A 7,500-nucleotide genomic window follows, 5' to 3' on the forward strand; every position below is an offset into this window, starting at 1 on the left:
GGTAAACTTTTCCCGGGTGACCAGCGGTAAATCTCTCCCGGGGTGACCAGCGGTAAACTTTTCCCGGGTGACCAGCGGTAAACTTTTCCCGGGTGACCAGCGGTAAACTTTTCCCGGGTGACCAGCGGTAAACTTTTCCCGGGTGACCAGCGGTAAACTTTTCCCGGGTGACCAGCGGTAAACTTTTCCCGGGTGACCAGCGGTAAATCTCTCCCAGGGTGACCAGTGGTAAAATCTCCCCGGGTGCCCAGTGGCCTGGTTCTCCGGAGGCGCGGATGGCGAGTCAGTAACCCGGCTTAAGTGTGGGATGCCCGGGTTCGAACGGTGGGCGGGTAGGGGTCCCTCCTGGAGGTCAGGGGGCCTCGGAGGAGAGGCGGCCAAAACCTAAGTCGATGCGGGTGACCAGCGGTAAACTTTTCCCGGGTGACCAGCGGTAAATCTCTCCCGGGGTGACCAGCGGTAAATCTCTCCCAGGGTGACCAGTGGCCCGGTTCTCCGGAGGCGCGGATGGCGAGTCAGTAACCCGGCTTAAGTGTGGGATGCCCGGGTTCGAACGGTGGGCGGGTAGGGGTCCCTCCTGGAGGTCAGGGGGCCCTCGGAGGAGAGGCGGCCAAAACCTAAGTCGATACGGGGAACCAGTGGCGGAGGGGTGCGTGAGAGCGGCCCCTCCGAGCGAGCGCCGCCCTCTCTTGAGACGCACCTAAAGTTTGTGGAGAATCCGGTGCTAAATGACTCGTAGACGACCTGATTCTGGGTCAGGGTTTCGTGCGTGGCAGAGCAGCTCACTCGCTGCGATCCATTGAAAGTCTTCCCTCGATCCAATCTTTTGTCGGCCGAGGAGGAGGCCCACCCGGGCGGCCTCGGTTCGACCCCCTGCGGTGTCCCGGGGGTACCAGTGGCCGGGCGGATGGCGGCGGAAAAACCTAAGTCGATACGGGGGGAACCAGTGGCGGAGGGGGTGCGTGAGAGCGGCCCCCTCCGAGCGAGCGTCTGGTTCCCTGAGGCGGGCGGAGGGGGTGTGCGCGGTGCCCCCCCTCGGGCCGGAGTCGTGGTTCCGTGGGTCGGGCTCGCAGAGTCCCCCGGGAACCCTGGAAGTCCGAGGGAGAGGCGGCCAAAACCTAAGTCGATGCGGGGTGACCAGTGGTAAAATCTCCCCCGGGGTGCCCAGTGGCCTGGTTCTCCGGAGGGCGCGGATGGCCGAGTCAGTAACCCGGGCTTAAGTGTGGGATGCCCGGGTTCGAACGGTGGGCGGGGTAGGGGTCCCTCCTGGAGGTCAGGGGGGGCCCTCGGAGGAGAGGCGGCCGGGGAGGAGAGAGTTCGAGGCGAGTAGAAGGGGGTGCGCACGGTGCCCCCCCTCTGCCCGAGGTCCTGGTTCCCCGAGGCGGGTAGAGGGGGTGCAGGAGAGTGGCCCCCTCTGCCCGAGGTCCTGGTTCCCTGAGGCGGGTAGAGGGGGTGCAGGAGAGTGGCCCCCTCTGCCCGAGGTCCTGGTTCCCTGAGGCGGGTAGAGTGGGTGTAAGAGTCGCCCCTCTGCCCGAGGTCCTGGTTCCCTGAGGCGGGTAGAGTGGGTGTAAGAGAGTCGCCCCCCTCTGCCCGAGGTCCTGGTTCCCTGAGGCGGGTAGAGTGGGTGTGCGCGGTTCCCCCCCTCAGGCCGGAGTCGTGGTTCTGTAGGTCGGGCTCGCAGAGTCCCCCCAGGAACCCTGGAAGTCCTAGTGCGAAGCGGCCAAAACCTAAGTCGATGCGGGGTGACCAGCGGTAAATCTCTCCCGGGGTGACCAGCGGTAAACTTTTCCCGGGGTGACCAGCGGTAAATCTCTCCCAGGGTGACCAGTGGCCCGGTTCTCCGGAGGGCGCGGTTGGCTGAGTCAGTAACCCGGGCTTAAGTGTGGGAGTCCCGGGTTCGGCTGGAGAACAGGTCGGGGTGGTTCTCCGGAGGTGCCCCCGAAGGAGAGGTGGACGGTGGCTGGCTTCGGAGTCGGGTAGGAGGGGTGTAAGAGGTGGGTGGGGGTGCCTGAAGCAGGGGTGTCTATCTCCGGCCCCCGGGGGGGTATCGACTCGGGGAAGGCGGCGTTGGATAGGGGCCCTGGAGGTCTACTACGACCCCGAGTTTGGCAGAGTTTGTCCCGCCTAGGATGAGTTATTCCGGTCAAAGTTTTAAATTTGGGGGCTCTATCTCCGGCCCCTGGGGGTATCGACTCGGGAAGGCGTCGTCGGATAGGGGCCCTGGAGGTCTAATTTTGCCCCGAGTTTGGCAGAGTTTGTCCCGCCTAGGGTGAGTTATTCCCGGTCAAAGTTTGAGCTTTGGGGGCGCTACCTCCGGCCCCGTGGGGTATCGAGTCGTTGAAGGCGGCGTTGGATAGGGGCCGTGGAGGTGTAATTTTGACCCGAGTTTGGTGGAGTTTTTCCTCGACTGGGTCGAGTTATTCCCGGTCAAAATTTCAAGTTTGGAGGCCCGTATCTCCGGCTCCCGAGGGGCTTTGGGCTAGGGAAGACGGCGTTGGATAGGGGCCCTGGAGGTCTAATATTTCCCCGAGTTTGGTGGAGTTTTTCCTCGACTGGGTCGAGTTATTCTCGGTCAAATTTTCAAGTTTGGAGGCCCGTATCACCGGCCCCGAGCTGTGGGATCGGGGAAGACGGCGTTGGATAGGGGCCCTGGAGGTCTAATATTTCCCCGAGTTTGGTGGAGTTTTTCCTCGACTGGGTCGAGTTATTCTCGGTCAAATTTTCAAGTTTGGAGGCTCAGATCACCGGCCCCGAGGGGCTGTGGGATCGGGGAAGGCGTCATTGGATAGGGGCCGTGGAGGTGTAATTTTGACCCGAGTTTGGTGGAGTTTTTCCTCGAGTGGGCCGAGTTATTCCCGGTCAAATTTTCAAGTTTGGAGGCCCGTATCTCCGGCCCCCGAGGGGCTTTGGGCTCGGGGAAGGCGGCGTTGGATAGGGGCCGTGGAGGTGTAATTTTGACCCGAGTTTGGTAGAGGTTGCCCTCGAGTTGGTTGAGTTATTGCCGGTCAAAATTTGAACTTTGGGGGGCTCTATCTCCGGCCCCCGGATGACTTTTGGCTAGGGGAAGGCGGCGTTGGATAGGGGCCGTGGAGGTGTAATTTTGACCCGAGTTTGGTAGAGGTTGCCCTCGAGTTGGTTGAGTTATTCGGTCAAAATTTGAACTTTGGGGGCTCTATCTCCGGCCCCGGATGACTTTTAGCTAGGGAAGGCGGCGTTGGATAGGGGCCGTGGAGGTGTAATTTTGACCCGAGTTTGGTAGAGGTTGCCCTCGAGTTGGTTGAGTTATTGCCGGTCAAAATTTGAACTTTGGGGGGCTCTATCTCCGGCCCCCGGATGACTTTTGGCTAGAGGAAGGCGGCGTTGGATAGGGGCCGTGGAGGTGTAATTTTGACCCGAGTTTGGTAGAGGTTGCCCTCGAGTTGGTTGAGTTATTGCCGGTCAAAATTTGAACTTTGGGGGGCTCTATCTCCGGCCCCGGATGACTTTTGGCTAGGGAAGGCGGCGTTGGATAGGGGCCGTGGAGGTGTAATTTTGACCCGAGATTGGTAGAGGTTGCCCTCGAGTTGGTTGAGTTATTGCCGGTCAAAATTTGAACTTTGGGGGGCTCTATCTCCGGCCCCCGGATGACTTTTGGCTAGGGAAGGCGGCGTTGGATAGGGGCCGTGGAGGTGTAATTTTGACCCGAGTTTGGTAGAGGTTGCCCTCGAGTTGGTTGAGTTATTCCCGGTCAAAATTTGAACTTTGGGGGGCTCTATCTCCGGCCCCGGATGACTTTTGGCTAGGGAAGGCGGCGTTGGATAGGGGCCGTGGAGGTGTAATTTTGACCCGAGTTTGGTAGAGGTTGCCCTCGAGTTGGTTGAGTTATTGCCGGTCAAAATTTGAACTTTGGGGGCTCTATCTCCGGCCCCGGATGACTTTTGGCTAGGGAAGGCGGCGTTGGATAGGGGCCGTGGAGGTGTAATTTTGACCCGAGTTTGGTAGAGGTTGCCCTCGAGTTGGTTGAGTTATTCCCGGTCAAAATTTGAACTTTGGGGGCTCTATCTCCGGCCCCGGATGACTTTTGGCTAGGGAAGGCGGCGTTGGATAGGGGCCGTGGAGGTGTAATTTTGACCCGAGTTTGGTAGAGGTTGCCCTCGAGTTGGTTGAGTTATTCCGGTCAAAATTTGAAATTTGGGGGGCTCTATCTCCGGCCCCCGGATGACTTTTGGCTAGGGGAAGGCGGCGTTGGATAGGGGCCGTGGAGGTGTAATTTTGATCCGAGTTTGGTAGAGGTAGCCCTCGAGTTGGTTGAGTTATTCCCGGTCAAATTTGAACTTTGGGGGGCGCTACCTCCGGCCCCCGGTGGGTTATCGACTCGGGGGCGGCGGCGTCGGATAGGGCCCGTCGGGGTCTACTTGCGTGCCGAGTTTGGAGTCGCTGGGCCTCGGCGTTTCGTTTCGGGCTAGGGTCGAACTTCCAACCCCCTCTTCGTCGGTGGCCTTGCCCAGGAGAGCGCGCCTTTCCCGGCTACGGCTCCGGTCTCGCCCGCGGGCCGGAGGTCGGTCCGTTAGGGGAAGCCGTTTTGAGGTGCCATCGGGATAAGGTTTTGGGGGTCACCAGCGGCGGGTACGGTCGCCTCGGGGCCTCTTCCGGCCTTCCCCGACCAGGGGCGGCCCTCTCGGGCACGGCCGTGCGGGAGTGGACCCTGGATGAATTTCGGTTCGGAAAAACGACTAAGTCGAAAACGGGGGCTTGGGCCAAACATCCAGGGTGTCTGAGGCGCCGAGGCAGGCCGGGGACGGCGCCTCGTCCCTGGGTAGGTTCCGGATTCGACCGCGACCCTGGAGGTGGGTCCGTTAGGGGAAGCTGGTTTGAGGTGCCGTCGGGAAATGATTGAACGTGTGATTTTGTGGACTTAGGTTTTGAGCGCTTAAAAAGCGGAGCTCCAGGGGCTTTTCGAGCGACGCCAGGCCCAGAGACACGTCTCCTGGCGGGTGGGCACTGCCCCAGCGCCCCTTGGTCCGGTTCTCGTAACGGTCACAGCTAAGCTCCAGGGGCTTTTCGAGCGACGCCAGGCCCAGAGACACGCCTCCCTGGTGGGGTGGGCACTACCCCAGCGCCCCTTGGTCCGGTTCTCGGTAACGGTCACAGCTAAGCTCCAGGGGCTTTTCGAGCGACGCCAGGCCCAGAGACACGTCTCCCTGGCGGGTGGGCACTACCCCAGCGCCCCTCACTCCGGTTGTCGGTAACGGTGAAAGCTAAGCTCCAGGGGCTTTTTCGAGCGACGCCATGCCCAGAGACACGTCTCGCTGGCGGGCTGGGCAGTACCTTGACGCCCCTCACTCCAGGAATTGACGGTTCTCCCTAACGATGAAAGCTAAGCTCCAGGGGCTTTTTCGAGCGACGCCAGGCCCAGAGACACGTCTCCCTGGCGGGGTGGGCACTACCCCAGCGCCTTGGTACGGTTCTCGTAACGGTCACAGCTAAGCTCCAGGGGCTTTTCGACGCCAGGCCCAGAGACATGTCTCGCTGGCGGGTGGGCAGTACATTGATGCCCCTCACTCCAGGAATTTACGGTTCTCCCTAACGATGAAAGCTAAGCTCCAGGGGCTTTTCGGCGACGCCAGGCCCAGAGACACGCCTCCCTGGCGGGTGGGCACTACCCCAGCGCCCCTTGGTCCGGTTCTCGGTAACGGTCACAGCTAAGCTCCAGGGGCTTTTTCGAGCGACGCCAGGCCCAGAAACACGTCTCGCTGGTGGGGTGGGCACTACCCCAGCGCCCCTTACTCTGTTTGTCGGTAACGGTGAAAGCTAAGCTCCAGCGGCTTTTTCGAGCGACGCCAGGCCCAGAAACACGCCTCGCTGGTGGGGTGGGCACTACCCCAGCGCCCCTTGGTCCGGTTCTCGTAACGGTCACAGCTAAGCTCCAGGGGCTTTTCGACGCCAGGCCCAGAAACACGTCTCGCTGGTGGGGTGGGCACTACCCCAGCGCCCCTTACTCTGTTTGTCGGTAACAGTGAAAGCTAAGCTCAGGGGCTTTTCGGCGACGCCAGGCCCAGACACACGTCTCGCTGGTGGGGTGGGCACTACCCCAGCGCCCCTTACTCCGGTTGTCGGTAACGGTCACAGCTAAGCTCCAGGGGCTTTTCGAGCAACGCCAGGCCCAGAGACACGCCTCCTGGCGGGTAGGCGGCACCCTAACCCTAACCCTAACCCTAACCCTAACCCTAACCCTAACTCTTACGCCCCTTGGTCCGGTTCTCGGGGTGACCAGCGGCGGGTTTGAGGCTCCGTGGCCTCTTCGGCGAGAGGCGTGTACCGCGAGGGCTCGCCCCTCTCGGCCCCGGCCGTGTGGGGTGTAGACCCTGGAGGAATTCGGGGTCGGAAAAACGACTAAGTCGAAAAGGGGGGCTCGGGCCAAACATCCAGGGTGCCCGATGCGCCGAGGCAGGCCGGGGAAGGTGCCTCGTCCCCGGGTAGGTTCCGGATTCGACCGCGACCCTGGAGGTCGGTCCGTTAGGGGAAGCCGTTTTGAGGTGCCATCGGGAATTAAGCGAACGCCTAATTTTGTGGACTTAGGTTTTGACCGCTTAAAAAGCGGAGCTCCAGAGGCGGCGCAGAGGGACGCTTAGCCCACGTACCCTCACCCTGGCGGCGGGGGTGACGCCAGGCCGACGGCCGCTCCTCCCTCCCGGCGGTCCCGGGGGGGTGACCAGCGGCAGAGGAATTTCGGGGTCGGAAAAACGACTAAGTCGAAAAGGGGGGCTCGGGCCAAACATCCAGGGTGTCCGAGTCGCCGCAGCAGGCCGGGGAAGGCGCCTCGTCCCCGGGCAGGTTCCAGATTCGACCGCGACCCTGGAGATCGGTCCGATAGGGGAAGCCGTTTTGAGGTGCCGTCGCGATTTCGCCGAAAGGCAAATTTGGTGGACTTAGGTTTTGGAGCGCTTTGCGCAAAATGACCGAGGTCCACGTCCCCCTGGTCGATTGGAGCGCGTAGCGCGCCCGAGCTAGGACCCCGCCCGGCCGAGAAGGTGCTCGTCCCGCTTTGCCATAAAGCACTGGCCGCTGTGGGTTGGGTGTTCCTAGGGGCACGGCGAAAAAAGTTTGGTACGGTGACCCGAGGGCGAAATCGCCTTGTCCGTTTTGATGCGCGCACGAGAAGGCCCCTCCGGGGTGCCGACGTTTCATAGGGAGGCTCAGACGGCCGGTCTTGTCTCGGAGGTTCGGTACCGGCGGGCCGAGAGGAGCCTGCGGCGAGGGTTTCGTTAGGTGTCCGCCTCGGCGCCACGGGCGCCAGCCGCACTCCCCGGTCCCCGCGAACGCACTTTTCCCCTTACGGCTGCAATCCAGCGGTCACTCCCCCAAAGTCAAAGATAAGCATTCTTCCCTGACAGTGGAGCGAGAGGCTGCCGCACGTCGCCCTATGAGCGGCCGCACCAGCGAGGCATAGCGGGGTGTGCCCTCACCCTCTTCCTCGCGGAGCGAGACCCGCGTGTAGGATTCAAGCGCGCTGCGGTTGTT

The sequence above is a fragment of the Onychostoma macrolepis genome, unplaced genomic scaffold, assembly GCF_012432095.1.
Source record: "Onychostoma macrolepis isolate SWU-2019 unplaced genomic scaffold, ASM1243209v1 Scaffold52, whole genome shotgun sequence".
Classification (NCBI taxonomy): Eukaryota; Metazoa; Chordata; class Actinopteri; order Cypriniformes; family Cyprinidae; genus Onychostoma; species Onychostoma macrolepis.